The sequence below is a fragment of the Leopardus geoffroyi genome, chromosome A1, assembly GCF_018350155.1.
Source record: "Leopardus geoffroyi isolate Oge1 chromosome A1, O.geoffroyi_Oge1_pat1.0, whole genome shotgun sequence".
Lineage (NCBI taxonomy): Eukaryota > Metazoa > Chordata > Mammalia > Carnivora > Felidae > Leopardus > Leopardus geoffroyi.
Genome location: NC_059326.1, coordinates 32,661,104 through 32,684,643, shown reverse-complemented (window position 1 = coordinate 32,684,643; position 23,540 = coordinate 32,661,104). Strand labels below are relative to the sequence as shown.

Genomic DNA, 23,540 nt, shown 5'->3' with positions numbered 1-23,540 from the left:
GATTGGAGGGAGGGGAAAGTGAGTGATGGGCATTGAGGAGGGCACCTGTTGGGATAAGCACTGGGTGTTGTATGGAAACACATTTGACAATAAATTTCACATTAAAAAAATAAAATAAATAAATGTTGCTGATGATGGTAACACTACAACTACTACTAATAACGACAGACAGAGAGAGAGAGAGATTGAGTGAAGAACATATACAAATTGATGCTAGAGAATTAAACTAGCCCAACTTTGTTTCCAGGGTCCATTAAAAAAAAAAAAAGACTATGGAACAAGGACACTACATGACACAGCACAGTTTCCCACAGGCAGAGATTGGAGACCAACAATAACTGTTAAAGAAAATCACTGAATTTGGTCTTTCTTTAGGTTTATATCAAATATCCTTAGAGTCTCAAATTAGATGAATTAATGTCAACTATACATTAATATCCAAGATTAACTAAGAGTAAAGTATAGTCGATGAACGTGTGAAGACATGAGAAATTGACTCTCCATCTTAAGAAGTTCCATGAGAACCAAGAACTTAATAGTCATGTAAGTTGGGGTCAATTTAGAATCACTTTCATTTGGACAATGATAAAGGTATAAGCTAAGAAACTAACAATGGTGGATATTACCCTAAGTGACTTAAATACGAAGATCCTCTTAAGTGGACATTATTTATCTACATTTTACAGACATGGACACTTAGAATGGTGTTGGAAAGTATAAAATATGTTTAGTCCTTCATAATATCAAAGTATGTATTTCATTTGATAACTAAATATATAGAGCATGGTTTCCTACAGTTCATGCAGATATGTGTAGCCTCTAGCTTTTAGAAATCCATGCAATCAGCCATGCGATTAGGTTCAGTCAGCAACAAAAAGTGGCAATCTTCAAAAGAGCTCATGTTTACAATGCCATCATACAACAGGACCTTACCTTTTATCTCTCCATTACCCTGTTCACACCACACTTCACTTTATGCTTAATCAACTGCCTTGCAAAATAACACTGAAAGTTAACAATATATTTTATAAGTGGCTCATGCACGGTCAGAATGAGTACAGTAGCATTTATCATAATAAACATTTATATCTCATATTTATTGAATTGAAAATTATATAAATATAGTATGCATCTGAAAATTATATAAATATAGTGTACATCTGATAATAGTTACAGAACAAAACAAAGCTATCTACAATATTTTTCATAAAATATCTAGCCATCTCTTCTGTTCAATTTTTATGAAAAAAATAATTGGTAAGAAATTGCATCTAGTTATATGTTTAACTGTCTACTGGACATTTCTACAAAAACCTTAAATGATTTACACTCACACAGTTAACTCTCTGTGTACTTTAACACAACTTTACTATTTCTTTGTATTTATCAACATGAATTTATTATTCCTGAAAACACTTTAATAGAATATTCAAATTGTAAATAACTGTATTTTTCGATTTGGGAAAAATAAAACATTTAAATGTTTATGAAACCACTCAAATTTTGGTAAACAACATCAAAGACTGTTCTGTTTGTTTGTTTGTTTGTTTTAACTGTAAGTCTTTGAATATTTGAGTTCAAAATGAAAAGATGGGGGGACATCATACCAAAAATATTGTCTATTTTTATTTGCACAAAACTCATTCTCCAAAAAATTCAGATCCAAAAATTGCTTCCTAAATCTATTCCTTGGCCAAGCTGAGAAAAATTCTGAAACATATATATAATAAAAAACTTAAAACTATCTTTCTTTTAGATCCTCTACATCATAACTAGAATCTAAATGCTTTATCTAACTAATAACTTCCCTCACTCTTTGCTTCTTCATTTCCTTCTGTACCTAATTCTATCTGCACCGCTCTCCTTTTCCCTAGGCCTGCCGAAGCCCCAAATCTCAATTACTTCTTAAAGTAAAATAACTCTCAAAACAAAGAAGGACCATGTAAGACTCGGTGTTTTACTGAATTGACAGCCATCATCAAAGATTTTGAAAAGATAGAAAGAAATCTGCAGAAGAACATATATTAATTATAAGAATATATAATCCAGGGCTTCTAGACATATACCAACTAATTTGTGTTAGTGGAAATCTCAGTTGCAAAACCTTGGATGGAAAATGAAGAATGGGGAGATTCCAAGGGTGACTTAACAAGACTCTAAACTGAATAGGAATTAAGAAGTGTTTGGATAAAACTGTAGATGTTGGACAAGATATTTTGAAGTCTGTCTTCAAAATCTTTCCTGTGAAATAGCTTTGTTACAATTTAGTCCTCTAAGCAATCAAAGGTTGAATCATTGGGACTTTAGGAATAGTTCTTTAACACTTTTAAATAGACAACATTCAGAAGTAAAACCTAAAATATATGTAATCTTAGCTCTTTCCTCAAGTTTTATTAATATTATGTCAAAAGTGGGAAATTTGATATGCAATAAAAACTAGAATCAGAAATTACCCCACAGGCAAACCTCCCAATACTTTGCTGAAACTTTTCAGAATCTTAGAACCAAAGCAGACTATAACTCTGATAAATTGATGGTATTACAGATAAGAATAAAACAAACAACGGACACCTGGATGGCTCAGTTGGTTGAGCACCTAACTTTGGCTCAGGTCATTATCTCACTGTTCGTGAGTTCAAGAACAACACCAGCCTTTCTGCTGCTGGCACAGAGCCTGCTTTGGATCTTGTCCCCTCCCCCTCTCTGCACCTCCCCCAGTCGTGCTCTCTCTCTCTCTCAAAAATTAATAAACATTAAAAAAAATTAAAACAAACAAAAATCAAAATAAAAATTTCCACCCTTATTTATTTAAACAGGGTTTCTAGATACTGTATACAGGAGAAAAATAATTATTTTTAAGTTTCCTGTGTTAGCCAAGAAAATAAAATAAGTTAGTAATTTAAGTTAATAATTTAAGTTAGTAATTTTAAGTTGTTACTAAAAAATTAAGCACCAATTTCCTATTGTTCTCTTAACCTGAAAAAGAATTTTCTCAAAATATTCAAAGACAACCTTAAGAAAATGACTTTCAGACTAGATTAGGGAGTACCTCAGTGAACTTGTTATAAGAACAAATATATGGGCTAGACAACTAAAATCAACCATATCAGAACTCTGGCCATTAATCAAAGCCACAGAATGAGTTGAAAATCATCTATCCAATAAAAATCACTAAACCAAAACAGTAGGTTTGGAGATGTTTAACTTGGAACGATTTCCTTATCTCCTACCTCCTCAGCTCATTGATGTGATACCAAAGACCAGTAGCACTGCAAACAACAGACAGAGCACACCTTTTCTGATGGTCTGTTAAAAGCATTATAATCTGAATACAGTCAATAAATTTATCTTAACTTATAGCCCCTAGGAAAATCTCTACCATAAAAGGAGCCTCGGAAAATTGAAACATTAACATATTTATTATGTGTTCTGATCACAATAAAATTAAGTAAAACATCAACAGGAGTAACTTTGAGAATTCCCAAATACATGGAATGAAAAACATTCTCCTAAGTAACTAATGGTCAAAGAAGAAATAACAAGAGAAATTGAAAAAGTACTTTGACTTGAAAGAAAATAAAACTACAACATATCAAATTTTATGGGATGCAGCAAAAGCAGTGCTTACAGAGGAATTTATAATTGTAAATATCTATACTGAAAGAAGAAGAAAGATATAAAGTCAATAATCAACCTTCTACCACAAAAATTAGAAAATGAACAAAAAGTTAAATCTAAAGCATAAAAATAAAGATTAAAATTTAAATTATTAAAATAGAAAGCAGTAAGAAGAATCAATGAAATAAAAATCATATATTTAAAAAGGTCAAAACCGGGGCACCTGATTGGCTTAGTCAGTTAAGCATCTGACTTTTGATTTTGGCTCAGGTAATGATCTCACAGTTTATGAGATTGAGCCCAAGCGGGGCTCTGCACTGACAGCATGGAGCATGCTTGGGATTCTCTCTCTCTCTCCCTCTCTTTCTCTCTCTGCCCCTCCCCACCTCGCACAAGTACATAGGCACTCTCTGTCTCTCAAAATAAACAAACATTTAAAAAAGTAAAAAGGTTGAAAACTGAAATGAAAACATGTAATTCAATGGGCCATGAAAAAAGAGAAAAGACTCAAATTACTAAAATTGAGAATGGAAGAGGGAACATCATTACTGTTCTTAGAGAAATTTTAAAACAGGATTATAAAATAACACTATGAACAATTGTGCGTTAACAGATTAGATAACTTGGGTGCAGTGGCCAAATTGCTAGATAGTCACAAACTACCAAAACTGAACCCAGAAAACATAGATAATCTAAACAGATTTATACAAAGTAAAAATATTGAACTAATAATTTTAAAAAATTCAACAAAATCAAGCACCAGATGGCTTCAATGGTAAAATCAATGAAATTGATTAATTCTCATTTAGAGAATTAATATCACAATATCTTTCAAAATATAGAAGAGGAGTGAACACTTCCCAGCTCATTATATGAAGTCATTACTATGGTGATACCAAAAGTAGAAAATCCATCACAAGAAAACCACAGTGCAACATCCCTTAAGAACATAGACATAAAATCATCAACAAATTACAAACTTAACCCAACAACAATTAAAATGGGATATACACCATGACCAAGTGGTATTTCTCCTAGACAGGAGAGAGTCATTTACCATCCAAAAATCAATGTAATATACCATATATATAGGATAAAGGATTAAAAAAAACCATAATCATCTCAACAGACACAGCAAAATCATTTCACAAAAATCCAACACCTTTTAATGATTAACAACAACAACAACAACAACAACAAAAACACATAGACTGGGAATAAAAGGGAACCATCTTAACCTGACAAAACATCTACAAATAACCTATAACTAGCCTCGAGCTTAATGGTGAACGATTTATACCTAAAATCAGGAACCAAACAAGGATGTATCCTATCTTGCCACCTATATTCAACAATAACATGGAAGTTTCAGGTAGGGAAATTAGGCAAAAACAGAATTAGAAAGCATCCATATTGGAAAGGAAGAAGTAAATAATCCCTGTTCACAGATGACATGATCTTATATACAGAACACCATAAGGAACATACCATAATTATTAGAACTAATAAACAAATTTAGCAATGTGACAGGATACAATATTAATACAAAACTTTACTGCATTTCTATCCACTAACAGTAAAAAAAAAACCAAAAGTCAAATTAAGAAAGCAATTTTACTTATAATAACATCTACAAGATTAAAATATGAAGAATAAATTTAACAAAACTATGTAAGATTTGTACACTGAAAACTATAAATCATTGAAAGAAACTTAAAAAGATCTAAATAAATGAAAGAGTTCATGTCCATGAACTGAATGAATGAACACTGTTAAGAGGATAATACTACCCAAATTGATGTACAGATTAAACACTATTCCTATTAAATCCCAGCTATTTTTTTTTTATTTTTAGCAAAATGGCAAGCTATACCTAAAATTCATATGGAAATGCAAAGCACCTAGAATAGTCAAAACACTCTTAAAAAGAACAAATTTAGATGACTCATCCTTCTTGGTTTCAAAATAAACTAAAAAGTTTCAGTAACTAAGACAATGCATTCTTACACGTAGACATATAGATCAACAAATTACAATTGAGAATCCAGCAGTAAACCTTAGATATACAGTCAGCTGATTTTCAACAAGGGTGCCAAGATAATTTAATAAGGAAATAATTGTCTTTTCAAGAAATTAGGTTGAATCAAATACATATCCATAGCAAAACACTGAATTTAGACCCTGCTCTCACATGACACACAAAAATTACCTCAAAATGGATCATTTACTTTAATGTTATAGCTAAAAGAATAAAACTTCTACAATAAAACACAGAAGTAACACTTTGTGATCTTTACTAACTTAGGCAGTAATTTCTTAGGTATGACACCAAAACCCAAGCAAAGAAATAATACACAGACTGGACTTCATCAAAATTAAAAAAAAAAAAATGTGTTTTAAAAGACATTATCAAGAAAGTAAAAAGACAACTCATGTATTAGAATATATTTGCAAATCATATACTTAACAAGATATTTTTCTACAGAATATATAAAGGACTCTTACAACTTAACAATAGATAAAAAAAATCCAATTAAAATACGAGCTAGTGATTTGAAGACATTTCCCCAAAGAAAAATATACAAATGGCCAATAAACACATGAACAGTTGCTCAACATAATTATCAGAGAAATGCAAATCAAAACCACAATGAGATGTCACTTTACACCCACTAGGTGGCTAAAAAAGATGACAGTAAAGAACAAATGTCGGTAAGAATGTGGAGAATTTGGAACCATCATATAAGTTCCTAGTGTGAATGCAAAATTGGTACAGACACTTTGTCAGTGTGTCAGAAAACAGTTTTTCAGTTCCCCAACATCTTGAATACAGTTACAAATGACCCAGCAATTCTACTCTTAGACTTATATCCAAAAGAAACAAAAACATATCCAGGTAAAAACCTGTACATGTACAAGTATTTTTGTATGTGCAAAAGCACACAGCATTATTCATAACAGCTAAAAAAAGTGGAAACAAACTAAGTGCTCAACAACTGATGAATGGATTTTTTTTAAATGTAGTATATTGATACAACGGAATATCGGCTGGAAATGAAAAAAAGGGTTTATACACGCCACACCACAACACGGATAAAGCTTCAAGTATTATGTTAAGTCAAAGAAGACAGTTTAAAGGCCACATATTACATCATTTCATTTATATAAAACATCTAGAATAGGAAAATCCATTGAAACTAAAAATAGATCCTAGTTCCTGGTGCTGGGTAGGAAAGAGGTGGGAATTTGGAATGGCATCTAATATGTACAAGGTTTTTTGTTTTTTATTTTGTTTTTTGTTTTTTGGTGGGGGGTGTTGAAAAACTGTTCTAGAATTAGATTTTGGTGATATGTATTTTTTTTCCTGTGAATTCACAAAAACCACTGAACTGTTTACCCTAAATATGTGAATTTAATGGTATGTGAAACGTATCTCAACAAGGCTATAAAATAAAAGTAAAAACAAAAATTCCTTTTTTTTTTTTTTTTAGGCTTTTTGAAAAAGTTTCACTGATAGAGGCACTACATTATCACCTTAAACCCAAACAGTGTTACATAATCTCTCTCTCTCTCTCTCAGACTCAGTAAGCTCTTAGATTGTGGGTATCTCTGATAAACATAATCCTCAGACATTCCCTGTGTTCTAGTCCCAAACTGTTATCTCATCGTTATAAACAAGAAACATTCTTCTTTCCTTTTGGCCCTACACCCACCAACCTAATTGTGAGACTTTTACCTGGCAGGTGGAATTACCAGTGTAAATGCTCTCCTTGTGATCTTGAAATTCCTGAGACTATCCCTTTTCATAATGAGATAATAGCTATTTTGGTCACTGACTTGCCAATACCCTTGTGCCTAAACTAAGTCCAAACTGAGGACTTCAAGGAGGTGCTGACCACTTGAGGGGGGGGAAAAGGTTTACTTTTTTTGGGGTTGGATTTTGGGTGCTGAATCCATTTATGTTCCTATTGACCCATGTAAACCTCTGGCCAACCTAACAAAATTAGCTCTTAAACCAGAAGGTAAAAGGAGACTAAAACCAACTGTCAAAATCCAAATAATGGAGAAGAACTCAACCTACCTTTACTAGATCTTAGAGTACTCCTATCCTCCCTATCAAAACCAGTAAGCAAGGATCTCTGCTTAGTTAGGAACTGAGAGCTATAAATAAACATAATGGTCTTAGTTTTTCACTGTATTACAGAGTTGAGATTTGTTTTACCTTCAGTACCTTCTGATTCTGCATATTTTGCAGTTGTTGATCTGTGTGCTGCTTTCTTTATTGTCCCTCTAGAGTTAGATCAATATAGGCAATAATTGCCTTCTCCTGGAAAAAAAAAAAAAAAGCAAAAAGCAAAAAATACCTGGACTGTAATATCCCAAGGATTTAGTAAGGAACTTTACTGCTTTTCACAAGTCCTCAACTAAGACCTTAAGGAAACATTACATTTCCTTGTGATTCTACTCTTACTCAATATGTGTATGACTATTTTTGTGTGTTTTAAAGATAAGGAAAATTCTAAGATTGATTGTATATATCTACTTACTATTACAGTTTAGAAAGGGCAAAAGATTTCCAAAGAGTATTTAAATGTTTTCTTAAATAAAGTTTACCCCCAAGAGTATGATTTATTCCAAGGAGATAGATCTCTTATTCCTGAGTCACTACATCCATTCAAACTATCCCAGATCAATTAAAAAAAGAAAAAGATAAAGGAATTCCTGGATTTTATTGACTCCTCCCATCAAAGTACTAACCAGGTCCAACCCTGCTTAGTTTCCAGGATCAGACACTTTCAAGATAGACTTATTGACTTCTACAGGTAATAGGCCTTAACTTTTCTGAAATCACCAAAACACTATATGACTTAACCAAATTTATGGCAAGGGAGACTCTTCCCTGAAAACCTAAGAAGTGACATATTTGTGTGTGTGTCTGTGTGTGTATGTGTGTGTGTGTGTGTGTGTGTATGAAATTAGCTCTTCAACATCTGATGTAGGCTTACTTAATTATCATGAACCTTTCTACTTATTCATTATGTCAGAGTTATGGACAAGCCCTCAGCATTCTTGATTAATGTTTTGAGAATGACCACAGACAAGTAGCTAACTATAGACTCTTTCTTGACTCCCTGCCAAAGCCTATCCACTTTGTCTACAGGTAATAGTCATGATAGATAATTAAGCAAACACTTCCGTCAATTTTATTTTAGCATCTCCTTTACACTTGATGATCCCTCGTGTTTTATAATGGTTGCTCAAAAAAATACACATTTCTTAGCAAACAGGCTTACTTCTATGAAATTCTATTATTTTCTATTCATCATTGTAATGTTTTTAATACTGCTACTTTTATTTCATTACATAGAGAAGGGAAAATCATAATTGTCTAACCTCTTATTCATGAGCTATATTTCAGGGAGATTTATTGGAAAACCCTTTATAATACACAGACTTAATTTGGTTGATTATATTAAGACTTGGTTATATCTTGAGACCAAAACAGAAAAACACCCTTAGTATGTCCCCAGTAGATTTGACTTTACCCCAAGAATATGACTTCCAGTCCGAGGCAAAGTCTACGCAGAAAGTAGAAATCAATGTTCTCACCACAGCTTGTCAGTTAGCTGGAGATAGGAGAATTAATGTAATGTATACAATAAGTTTTTGGGAATTGACCATAATTTTGGAATGCTTTAAAAAGAAGAGAGGGTTTTTGACCATATCTACAAGTAGCCAATCCATTAAAGAACTTTTGTGCGCCCTCATGATTCACTAAAAGGTGGAATTAAGGGAATAACCTAAAAACTATAGATAATGCCCATGATGTTCATTTTGCTAGACAGACTGCATTCACTAACATCCTGGTTACATACCCAAAGAGAAAAATCCTTTAAAAGCTTCAAAAGGCTATTGTACCAGAGTCATTGCACCAGAGTCAGAAACAAAGGTACTGGGAAAAATATGAATGCAGGCTACATGAGAATAATCTTCAAAGATGGCTGCTTAGGAGCACTGGGGTACCACAAATGAAAGCATGCAACTACACATGAAATTGCCTACCACAAGACTACTGTATTCAATCAACACTGGGGGGAACATCACTAAAATTTCTGAGGGTGTCTATAGTGTTTGTCTCATCTGTCACCAGCATAATTTTGGTAAAACTCTAAAGGTGAGTACAAGGTTCAAGAGCCCTCAGTCGGTTAAGTGTCTGACTTAGGCTCAGATCTTTATCTCACAGTTTATGAGTTCAAGCCTTGCGTCAGGGTCTGTGCTGACAGCCCAGAGCCTGGAGCCTGCTTCAGATTTTGTTTGTGTGTGTGTCTCTGCCTTCCCCTGTTCACACTCTGTCTCTCTCTGTCTCTTTCTCTCTCTCAGAAATAAAATAAAAACATTAAAAAAATTTTTTTTAAGGTTCAAGAGCCCAAACCTCAGTAACCCCCTGATTAGTTCTTTTTCACATAACTATCACCTGAATGGCTATTGTATATGTGTCTACAATTGTTTTCTTACTCTCAGAATTGATTGAACCTTCTTGTTGCCTAAGAATGTGATAATTACTTAAAATATATATATATATATGTGATTTAATTTTATAAAAATAAATTTCATTCATTTAATTTTTCATAAGTAACAATGACTGTACTTTGTGTCACCAATCCAAGAAATCTCATTCTGTCTCTCTAGCATCCTTTAGTGACAGATGTACCCATTTTACTGAAATGTCATATCAAAAATTTTACAAAGTTTTGCAATTTTGAGAAAAGTAGAAATATCAAATGTAATCATGAAAGGAAAAGTAGCAAAACTCTCGGAGATTCTCCAACTTAGATGCATTTAAAGTATTACCACTGGATTGTGGTGCCTGGGTGCCTCAGTCAATTGATCGTCTGACTTTGTCTCAGGTCATGATGTCACGATTCATGGTTTCGAGCCCCATGTGGGGCTTGTTGTTATCGGCATGGAGCCCGCTTTGATCTTCTGTCCCCTTCTCTCTGTCCCTCCCCTGCTTACGCTCTCTCAAAAATAAATAATCACATAAATTAATTAATTAATTAATTAAAAATTTTTAATGATTATTTGCTATTGAGAGACAGAGGGAGACAGACTATGAGCATGGGAGGGTCAGAGACCGGGGGAGATACAGAATCTGAAGCAGGCTCCAGGCTCTGAGCTATCAGCACAAAGCCCAACTCAGGGGTTGAACTCATAGACTGCAATATCATGACCTGAGCCAAAGTTGAACGCTCAACCAACTGAGCCACTCAGGCACCCCAGTAAATAAACATTTTTTAAAATTATTTAAAAAACTTGGGGCGCCTGGGTGTCTCAGTCAGTTAAGCGGCTGACTTCGGCTCAGGTCATGATCTCATGGTTCGTGAGTTCAAGCCCCGCGTGGGGCTCTGTGCTGACAGCTCAGAGCCTGGAGCCTGTTTCGGATTCTGTGTCTCCCTTTCTCTCTGCCCCTCCCCCATTCACGCTCTGTCTCTCTCTGCCTTTCAAAAATGAATAAATGTTAAAAATTTTTTTAATTACTTAAAAAAATAAAAAAAATTAAGTATTACTCTCGATTAATGACAATGAGATCAGCTCCTTCTGGGTATCATCAATACTCCCTTTATGTGATAGTAACAGGCAGCAACATGTGTTTGGATGTATCATCTCCATTTATAAACACCATATTATTGCAAGAACACATTGCTCGAATTACTGGTGACTTAGCAATGCACCCAGGGCTGTCATCAACAATTATGAGAGCCTTTCTTCACTTTCTTTCAAAAGAAATTTTGCAGTAATTAAAACCTAGAGATCTGCCTTGGAATCTGTTGGAAACTGGTCCACATCTCCCAATTAAAGAGGCATATAACATCCTTGAATCACTAGAAGACAATTCCTTCTGGAGTCTTCAAGTTGAGGATTATTAGGGAAACTCCAGAAGCCTATGACCTCTGTAAGGAGACAGATTCCACCCAACACTTCCCAGACCAAATCAACTACGTGAGGTATAGATAGTCTTCACTGAAGATTCAGAAAACAAAACCAAGAGTTGTTACATTTTGATCTTCATTCTTTTGTTCTTCATTTTTTCTTTTTTTTTAATGTATATTTATTTATTTTTGAGAGAGAGAGCGGGGGGGGGGGGACAGAGAGAGATGGAGAGAGGGAGAACCACAAGTGCTGACAGCACAGAACTAATATGGAGCTCGATCTCACAAATCATGAGATCATGACATGAGCCAAAACCAGGAGTCAGATGCTTAACCAACTGAGCCACATAGGCACCCCGGTTCTTCATTTTTCTAGTAATCTTCTTTCCCCTTTGGTTGGCTTAAGGCTACTTTTAATTCTGTTAACTATAGAGTAAGTCTCTATTATTAACATTGTTACTTCTTTATACATTTTTTGTTATGAGTTCAATACTTGACTACAGTTGGCTGGTGAACTGGCTAAATCATAACAATAAACTGTCGAATTTGTACACACAGTTTTTTGACAACCACTCAGCTTCTCTTAATACTGGTTATTTGTAAAGAGTCAGTTCATTTCCTGATTAACTGGATTCAATCTACGTGTGACTTTTATAGATGACAAACACAACAACAGGACAGACATCCCAATGTCTAAGCATCTAAAGGACAAATTTTCATAGAAAAGTAGATTACTTTCTTCAATAAAATATGACTTGAAGACCTTATGTGGGAACTAGTTTTTAATTGAACTGTTAAGAAATAGAACTTGGAAGAAAAAAAGGAAACAGATGGTGTGTATTTGGAGTTTCTCAACTTCACAGATCTTACAAGGAAGACAAACTTCTCTTTTGCTTTAGATCTACCTAACGATCTCACCATTATAAGTTAATTTCTTGGCAGTGGACAATTCTAAAGGAGTCGTGCCATAACACTTTAACACTGTTTACACTGTTCAGAAATCCTACTGGAGTATCTTGGTCCTTAACAGATCATTGTATGACTTTCTATGCCCGGTGTTATATTTGTGACACAAAAGCCATCTGCTGACTAAATACAAACTTGTTCAACTAATTCCTTCTTTCAAGATATTTACTGACATGGTTGATAGAGGGAGGTGGGTGGGGAATGAGCTAAATGCGTGTTTGGTATTAAGGAGGGGACTTGCTATGATGAGCACTGGATGTTATGTGTCAGTGGTGAATCACTAAATTCTACTCCTGAAACCAGTATCACACTATATGTTAAGTAAATGGAATTTAAATTAAAATTTGGAAGTAAAAAAAAAAAAAAAAAAAAAACATTTACTGACATGGCAACCAGGGTCCAATTTTTACCATCAGTTTACCCTCTTTGATAAAAAGATAATAGATAATAATTTAAGAAGAATAAAAAATGGGCTCTGAGTTGAGAGCCAACATCTTAATTATTCAAGGGAAATTTTTGATTGATTTCTTTTCTCCTTACACACTTTACCCACAAAGTAGGATCCCAGGTGCTGTGGATTAGAGAATATCAGAGTTAGATAATGCCAACCAGACTATAGAACCTGGGAGATTCATGAAGTTGGATAAGCAGTGGTTCAGAGGAAAATCAATTTAGATGTAAGTTTGGCCTTTCAGGGGAACAGAATGTTGTGCTTATATTCCCGCAATGTTCACTAGAATTTACACTATTACAAAAAGACCTGCTAATCAAAGAAAAGAATGAAAAAAAATAGATTATTTGGTGAATAATACCATATCTGGTGTTATGGTGTTATTCTACAGGATTTTTATTCTATTCTCCTGGTTTATTTCAGACACCCTTGGCACCTGAGAAGTGGACTATAAATTCTGATGATAATCCTTCTCTCAGTTGACTATGCTGAAATTTTCAACTTGTGATCTTCAACATGTTCACTGCTGTACTGGACTATAATAGAATATATATATGTATATGTATATGTGTGTATATATATATATATATATATATATATATATACACACATACACACATATATATACATATACATATATATTCAATTATATAAATATATATTATATATAAATATATTAAATATACATTATATATAAATAATAGAACTACATATAGTTATATAGTCATATAGTGTATATATAATATATACAGTGTATATATACTATATACAGTATATATAGTATATACATAGTTATATATCATATATATTTATATGTAGCATATATATAGTCATATATATTTTTATACATAGGTACATATATAAATATAAATATACATAAGAAATAAATAAGAAAGGTTGGCACATATAGAGGTTTAAACAACCATTAACAGGAAACTTGAAATGAGAGTATGATACCTCATGCTGTCATTATCTGGATTAATCATACCCCTATATATTAATGATATATCATTTAGCTTAGGCTGAAAAATGACCACAAAGGAAGACAACGAGACCTCAAACCACCCTAAAACAAAGATTTTACTATTTATATTAATACAACATTGTTAGGGGCGTCTGGGTGGCTCAGTCAGTTAAGCAGCCAACTTCAGCCCAGGTCATAATCTCACAGTCCATGAGTTTGAACTCCATGTAGGGTTCTGTGCTGACAGCTCAGAGCCTGGACCATACTTCAGATTCTGTGTCTTTCTCTCTCTGTCCCTCCTCTGCTCACACTCTGAATCAATCTCTCTCTCGCTCTCTCTCTCTCTAAAAAATAAATTAATTAATTAAATAAAATAAACAGTAAAAAACAACTATATAAAAAATACAGCATTGTTTTCCACTGTCTCTATTAATACAATTTTATTAATATAGTAAAGTTGTGTCCAGGATGGAAAATGTTGAGAGTAATTTTGGTATTCCTTTCGGTAATTATTCTTTTCTCCTAAAATGAACATCAAACTGTTCAACTCTGCAAACGATGTCATCAAACAATTATTTTCTTTTCAGGACTCTTTAAAGACATCAAAACAAAAACTCACTTTGATGTGCCCCTCAGTTCTAAACCACTATATTATGACCCCTTATACAGTCAAATACCTGGGTCGAAGACTTCAAAACCTCATAATACCAAATTTACTTTCCCTCTCTCTGAGATGCTATTAAGATCTTATAAAGCCGGGGCACTTGGGTGGCTCGGTCGGTTAAGTGTCCAACTTTAGCTCAGGTCATGATCTTGCAGTTCTTGAATTTGAGCCCCACCTTGGGGTCTGTGCTGACAGTTCAGAGCCTGGAGCCAGCTTCAAATTCTGTGTCTCCCTCTCTCTGTCCCTCCCCCGCTCGCACTCTGTCTCTCTCTCTCTTTCTCTCTCTCAAAAATAAAGAAACTTATTTTTTTTTAATCTGATAAAGCAATTCTTTCTTTTATTCTATAAGAATAAATTCAGTGCTTTCTTATCAACTTGATATTTTGGCTAGCACTCAACATCACTTAGATTCAAGATCAAGATCAAGATAAACACATTCCTTATCACGGCTTATTTAGGATATATTACTATGTTGTTTTTTACTAAGTTAGACCATTTGCCTTATATGTAGAGTAACAGAAGAGGAAAATAACATGAGTTGAGCACTTACTATGCATAAGATTTTATCCTAGGCACTGTTTAGCACATTCACTCTATACCTCACAAGTATCCCTATAACACAGTTAATATTTTACTCATTTTATAGATGAAGAAACTGAGGCTTAGGAACATTAAGTCAGTAGTTCAATGTTAGTCTGATGTGGAGAGTTGAATTTGCAACCTTTCATCTCTAAATTTCCATGAATCTATAATTTGAATTTCCTGAATAGAAAATAAATTAATAAATGTCCCTCAAAAGTGGTTTCTTATTCATCAGGAGAAAGAAAAATTGAGAAATCCTACAGAGAACACCGTTTTGAAGAGAGATTCTGTATGAAAAATAAAAAGTGCCAGGGTATGTTAGAAATATCAGCTGTCGTCCTTAAAATATGACATCCAAAGAGCCCTATTGGGAAGGCTTCCTATGTAAATCATTAGGATTCCACCTTCCAAGTCCATGGATATGATATATTGGAAATAGATAACTAATAGATAGATAGATAGATAGATCGATACCATGAACCAACTTGGACATTTTTCTGTGTCTGTAATGGCAATTAGCCCAGTATTGGGTTAACTGGAAATATTCAACTTACATTTGTATTATATTAAACTTAAGCATGTTCAATATTTTAAAAATGTTTATTGGAAAATAATCTGAAATATAATTATTGACATATTTGATTCTTAAGGATAATCATTACTTCAAAGAAATGGATCCAGAAACAGTGTTTATTCTTCCAATATATCACATGATGAAATCCTTATTAATATGTCTCACCTTTACCCAATGTGAAAGTAAAAGACAGTTTTAAAAACTTAATTTTGAAGGATTTAGGGGGAGGTGGGAAACAACCATAGACTGAAAAGTAATTAAATTAAATGCACATTGCCCAAATAAAGATTATTTTTAATGAATTTTCCATATGATTAAGAGCATAAGACATGAAACTAGGAAGTGATATATTGCCATAGGAATGTAAAGACTTATAGAAAATAACCAAATATAAGCTAGTATTGATACTTACATATGAACTGTAAATATTAAAACAGCATACACTTAAAAGTAGAATAAGCTTTCTCTACTGCCTCCTGGCAGACCACAGCCCTTGCAAATACTCCTCTACAGTTTTTTTAACCAGAGAGAATTGAGTTGATCCCAAACACTGAACAGGGACAGCAGCTAACGAAATGTTCAACAGCCTAAGTCAGTATTTCTCCAGAGTGTGCTTAAGTCAATACTGGCAAATCTCTCCTCCTTGACTCCCACTTCCTACAAGCCCTGCAGATCCCAAGCACATTTGGAGAAAAGTCAAAGTCTTCTTCTGTCAGTTGCCAACATAAATGGCTGTAGTTCAACTTGAAAGAGATTAGACTCTTCATGGCTAGAAGGCATCCAGAGACTGATACCTCCAAAATATTGAATTATCCATATTTATGTTATAAAATATTGATCTGTTAAATACTATTCACAGAGAAGCAACTTTTTGCATTTTCAGTGAACTTCCTCCAAGTTGACCATTGCAAAGAACATATAAAAATAAATGTTATACTGGAAATTTACACCCTTCACCTATTATTGTCAATAATATTTAATAACATATGGTGATAGGTGGTAATTACACTTATTATGGCAAGCACAGCACAAGGTACAGAATTACCAAATCACTGTGTTGTACACATGAAATGAATATAACATTGTATGTAAATTAAACTTCAATTAAGAAATAAAAATTAAAAAGAATAAAAATAAATGTTAAAGCCTTATTTTTTTTACATTGAAGCGGCTTTCATATGCTAAGATATATGGTAAGAACCAAGCAAACAGATGGAATAAACAGTAGGCAGATAAAGTTTTTAAATCACATTTGATTAGCCTAAGTAATGCCATCTGACTTCCAGTTATGAAATTGTAGTAAATTACATATTCTTGATATATCCATATGAAATCTATTGGTAGAGAAAGGCAATAACATATTGAGCAATGAAATTTTCTTCCTGATTCTGTCAGTTCTATAACATTTTGGGCTATACTTACCTCTCTTCTCCAGAGATTAAGTCCAACAATGCAAAATGTCTTACATGGCAACCCTCTGTTAAAAATATACTTAGGAAAATAATGCTAATGTGTTGGCATAAATCAACTCGACAGAGAGTAAAGAGTGAAACTCCCATATGGTTACACAGACAATAATAAAACTATACCATCTTAGGCATCCTTTCCAATGGTTCCAATCTGATTCTAATTATTAAAAGAAGCCCAGCCATAAATTTCATTTCTGCAATTCCAGATGAAGATCAAAGTTGAAAGCAAGACTATCAATAGGGTGTGTGTTTCCAGTGTCATGTTTATTATTCTCTTTAAATTTAGTAGAAGTTGAATGAATGGCAGATTATATTTTAGGAGTAAATTATATGGTTTGTGTGCTATGCTGAAATAATATAGTGAATTTTTTTAGGATTTAAGAGTTACTTGAAGACTTCTTAATTCACATCTCTAGGGGCGCCTGGGTGGCGCAGTCGGTTAAGCATCCGACTTCAGCCAGGTCACGATCTCGCGGTCTGTGAGTTCGAGCCCCGCGTCGGGCTCTGGGCTGATGTCTCAGAGCCTGGAGCCTGTTTCCGATTCTGTGTCTCCCTCTCTCTCTGCCCCTCCCCCGTTCATGCTCTGTCTCTCTCTGTCCCAAAAATAAATAAACGTTGAAAAAAAAAATTAAAAAAAAAAATTCACATCTCTACATTATAATAATACCACACTTATTTTTCAAAAAAAATCTATAACTCACCGGAATATTTCCATCTTTATAAGATTCAAAGTCTTTAGCTTGACATTCAAGGCCGATTAACTTCGTCTCACCTTTACTCTTCAAACACAATTTTCAACATTATGTTTCATAAACCCATCAGTGAAAGAACCTGGGGATATTAAAAAAAAATACTGAGCTTGCTATACTTTTTCAATTAATAAGGCATATGATTATCACAGGAGTTATATATGTGATTCACTGTATCTGGTCTTTGGGTTTATGTACCATCCTACCAATCCAGAACGAATTAATTAATTAAGAAGTTACTTCTTCGAAGAAACTTATAATATCTTCACTTCCTAATGCCCACTTCACCACAAACAAAGCCCCACAAAACAAACCTGGGAATTACTGCATTAATTCTCTGAATTTCAAGTATTGCTTGTATATGTTTCTTTCACAGCACTTAAATATTCTATTAAACTTACTTGTTCATATATCCAAAGCCTCAATACACTATGAACTCCTTGAGATTTATATTTCTTTTATTCCTTGCATAACACTATATATTATAAATTTCCAGGAAAATTACTTCCTCTTTACTACTTAAACATTGAAATGGCGTTAAAATGTTATTTAAACTGAGATGATTATCAGCTACACATTTCCTCCAAGTTTATATGTAGATATACATCTTTAATAGTATAACAGAGATAATTTTTAGCTTAGGCTACATATACTTATTCTAGGTCTGTCAGAAGCACTTTATTTTAATTCAATTTTTAGGAAACTTTTTTTCATATAAAGAGCAAGAGTTAATGTTCTCAGAGTTAGAAAAGGATAGAAGGAAGATTTATGAGGGATGAAAAAAATCTGAGCTTATTATCTGGGTATTTTCATTTCTCCTGCAAAATCCTTTGGAGAAAGGACTACTAACAGTTTTCTACAATGCAGCCAGTTACCTTTTTATTTTTATTTTATTTTTATTTTTTTATTTTACTTAATCCAATTTCGTTAACATATAGTGCATGTAATAAAGGTTTCAGGAGTATAATTTAGTGATTCATCACTTACATATAAGACCCAATGCTCATCCCAACAAGTACTCTCTTAATGCCCATCACCCATTTAACCCATATTCCCATCCTAAACCCTTCCAGCAACCTTCAGTTTGTTCTCTGTAACTGAAGAGTCTCTTATGGTTTGTTTCTCTCTCTCTCTTTTTATCTTATTTTTCCTTCCCTCCCCCTATGTTCATCTCTTGTTTCTTAAATTCCACATGAGTGAAATCATATGATATTCATCATTCTGATTTATTTCACTTAGCATAATACACTATAATTCCATCCACTTTGTTTCAAGATTTCATTATTTTTGATTACTGATTAATATTCCATATATATATATACACACACACATATATGTATATATATATATGTATATGTGTATATATACATATATACATATATATACATACATATATATGTGTATATATATGTGTATATATACACATATACATATATATATATATATATATATATATATATATATACACCACTTCTTTATCCACTCAACAGTCAATGGACATTTGGGCTCTTTCCACAGTTTGGCTACTGTTCATAGTGCTGCTATAAACATTGTGGTACATGTGCCCCTTTGAATCGGCACTTTTGTTTCCTTTGGATAAATACCTAGTAATGCAATTGCTGGGTCATAGGGTAGTTCCATTTTTAATTTTTTGAAGAATCTCCATACTGTCTTTCAGAGTGCCTGCATAACTTTGCATTCCTACCAACAGTGCAAGGTTTCCATTTCTCTATATCCTCGCCAACATCTGTTGTTGCCTGAGTTGTTAATGTTAGCCATTCTGACTGCGGTGAGGTGGTATCTCATTGTGGTTTTGATTTGTATTTCCCTGATGATGAGCAATGTTGAGTATCTTTTCATGTGTCTCTTAGACATCTGGATGTCTTCTTTGGAAAAGTGTATGTTCATGTATTTTGCTCATTTCTTCACTGGATATTTTGTTGTTTGGGTGTTGAGTTTGATAAGTTCTTTATAGATTTTGGATACTAACCATTTATCAGATATGTCAGTTGCAAATATCTTCTCCCATTCCGTAGGCTGACTTTTAGTTTTGTTGATTGTTTCCTTTGCTGTGTAGAAGCTTTTTATCTTGATGAAGTCCCAAGAGTTCATTTTTACTTTTGTTTCCCTTGCCTCTAGAGACACTCCTAGAAAGAAGTTGTTGTGACCAAGTACAAAGAAATTGTTGCCTGTCTCTAGGATGTTGATGGTTTCCTGTCTTACATTTAGGTCTTTCATCCATTTTGAGATTATTTTTGTGTATGGTGTAAGAAAGTCCCATTTTGTTCTTTTGCATGTTGCTGTCCAGTTTTCCCAATAGATTTTTGAAGAGATTGTCTTTTTTCTTTAAGAAAATAATGTTTATTTATTTTTGAGAGAGAGAAAGAGACAGAGACAGAGCATGAACGGGGAGAGGCAGAGAGAGAGGAAGACACAGAATCTGAAGCCGGCTCCAGGCTCTGTGCTGTCAGGCAGAGCCTGATGCAGGCCTCGAATTCGAACTTCAAGATCATGACCTGAGCCAAAGTCTGACATTTAACCAACTGAGCCACCCAGCTTCCCCAAGACTATTTTGTTTCCACTGGATATTCTTTCCTGTTTTGTCAAAGATGAGCTGACCATACAATTAGGGGTCCATTTCTGGGTTCTCTATTTTGTTCCATTGATCTATGTGTCTCTTTTTGTGCCAGCACCATACTGTCTTGATGATTACAGCTTTGTAATACAGCTTGAAGTTTGGAATTGTGATGCCTCCAGCTTCGGTCTTCTTTTTCAATATTACTTTGGCTATTTGGGATCTTTCCTGGTTACATATAAATTTTAGGATTGTTCTAGCTCTGTGAAGAATGCTGGTTTTATTTTGATAGTGATTGCATTGAATGTTTAGATTGCTTTGGGCAGTATGGACATTTTAACGATATTCTTCCAGTTCATGAACATGGGATGTTTTTCCATTTCTTTGTGTCTTCTTCAATTTCTTTCATAAGCTTTCTATAGTTTTCAGCGTACAGTTCTTTTACCTCTTTAGTTTGTTTATTCCTAGGTATTTTATCATTTCCAGTGGCCATTTACATTCTTAAAGCACAAATTTGATCATGTCTATCACCAATTAGTTAAATCTCCTGGAAGTGAGACAAATAGTCAATAATAGTTAATGATACTAAAAAACAATGTATGTAGAACACAATCTATCTGGTAAAACAGTCTATAAATAGATAGGTTTTGGAAAGAAAAAAAAGCAAGGAAAAAAATAGGAGGAGCAAATACCAAAGAAATAATGCAAAATAATTTCACAGAAACAAAAGATAAAATTCTATAGCTGAAAAGAGATCAATGAGTTCACAGAACACACACACACACACACACACACACACACAAATGCACAAACAAAATTCAACATATGCACTGTGGCATTATAGAACACTAATAGAGCGATGATTATTAAAGTTTCTTGGAAGGAAAAATAAAAAATAAAAACAAACAAAATATCACCCAAATTACCTAAAACAAAACAGATTATAAATGATAATTAAATTGAAATTAGACTTCCCATCAGCAGCACCGATGCCAGAAAGCAGTTTAAAAAATAAACAAGACATTTAATATAGAATTATGAAATTCACTTAAATTACTGAATAATAATACGGGCAAAATAAAGGCATTTTGCACATAAAAACAAGTCCTTAGAAAAAAACCTTTCACAATCTATTTCTTGGCACATTATGCATGATGTGCTTCATCAAAATTTGAATTTTCTTATGGAACTAACTGAAGAAACAAAGGATCAAAACAGGAGAGCAGTGAAATGGTGCCCAACGAACTCCTCTCTTGTTCTCCTAATAAGAGTTGAGTTAAGATTAAATCAAAATGATGGATGGGGCGCCTGGGTGGCGCAGTCGGTTAAGCGTCCGACTTCAGCCAGGTCACGATCTCGCGGTCCGTGAGTTCGAGCCCCGCGTCAGGCTCTGCGCTGATGGCTCAGAGCCTGGAGCCTGTTTCCGATTCTGTGTCTCCCTCTCTCTCTGCCCCTCCCCCGTTCATGCTCTGTCTCTCTCTGTCCCAAAAATAAATAAACGTTGAAAAAAAAAATTAAAAAAAATAAATAAATCAAAATGATGGAAGAAGTCCAGGAGGAAGGTTTCCAGAGGAAAAGAACATTCTAACATTTCACAATTCTAAGTAACTAATAATATTTTTAATATAGGAAAAAATAAAGAAAATTCAATCAAAGTATTTAATTATTTCAAGTTTTATTTATTTATTTTGAGAGAGAGAGAGTGTGTGTGTATGAGTAGGGAAGGGGCACAGAGAGAGGGAAAGAGAGAGAAGCTGAAGCAGGCTCTGTACTGTCAGCGCAGAGCCTGATGCAGGGCTCAAACCATGAACCTGAGCCAAAACCGTGAGTTGGATGCTTATCTGATTGAACCACCCAGGAACCCTCAATCACAATACTTGAATAACTTTGCACAAACTGTATTTACATTGATAATATTCACACCATTTTTTATTTTCAAATTTGATTCAATATATAGGTTTAATACTATCAATAATTACAAGACAAAGAATATTTTGTAGAATCTAAGAGTCAGTCAGTGTAAGATACACCATTATAGTATGGTATCCAAAGGTCAGTCATTTCTAAGATACACCATTATTTTATATTCCAGGGAAAAACACTAACAGTTAAAATATGATCTGCAATCAATAGTAAAAGAGTATATATTGGAATTGATGAAAGAGTGAAAACTCTAACAATAGCTATCACTTATTAAAAACTTACTATGTGCTGGGGCACCTAGGTGGCTCAGTCGGTTAAGCATCCGGCTTCAGCTCCAGTCATGATCTCACAGTTCATGAGTTTGAGCCCCATTTCAGCCTCTGTACTGCCAACTTAGAGCCTGGAGTCTGCTTTGCATTCTGTGTCTTCCTCTCTCTCTGCTCCTTCCCCGCTCGTGCTCTGTCTCTCTCTCTTTCAAAAATAAATAAAAACATTAAAGAAAAAAAAACCTTACTGTGTGCCAATTTATTGTTTTTTCTAATGCAGAAACTCATAGAATTTTAATAGCCACTCTATAATGTATGTTCTATTCTTATTGCTTTTTCATAAATGAGGGAAAAGAGGCAAAAAGAGGTAATCAAGAACCAAGATGACAGTTCTAGAAGGTTGTAAAGCAAATACTCTAACTAGACAACTGTATTGTAGATAAAACAAGACTAGGTGGTATTGCAGGTACAAGAAACAAAGGTGAATGTATTCGTTAAATTTATGAAGGAAATAGTATAAGATACAAAGTTAATTACATATCTATCCTACAATATGTGTTGGGTGGATGTAGTAAAATGTGTTGAGATAAGATAAATTCTTATTTATTATAATAGATAATAAATATATAATGGCAAAGCATATTACTTAATGAAATTAATGTAATTAGAAACAAAAAGAAATTACCATAAAATAATTAAAGATATATTCCCCTGCAAAGCACAGGTGAGATGTATGGAGTATTCTACTACTTTTCATTATAGAGCTATTTATTACATCTTGTTTTTAATAATATTTGTGCATCAATTT

The 23,540-nt window shown here is 33.7% G+C and overlaps 1 pseudogene; it reads right to left on the bottom strand.

Annotated features, from left to right (window-relative positions):
• Positions 1-23,540, bottom strand: part of LOC123608353 — a 77,879-nt pseudogene that overhangs the window by 52,539 nt on the left and 1,800 nt on the right.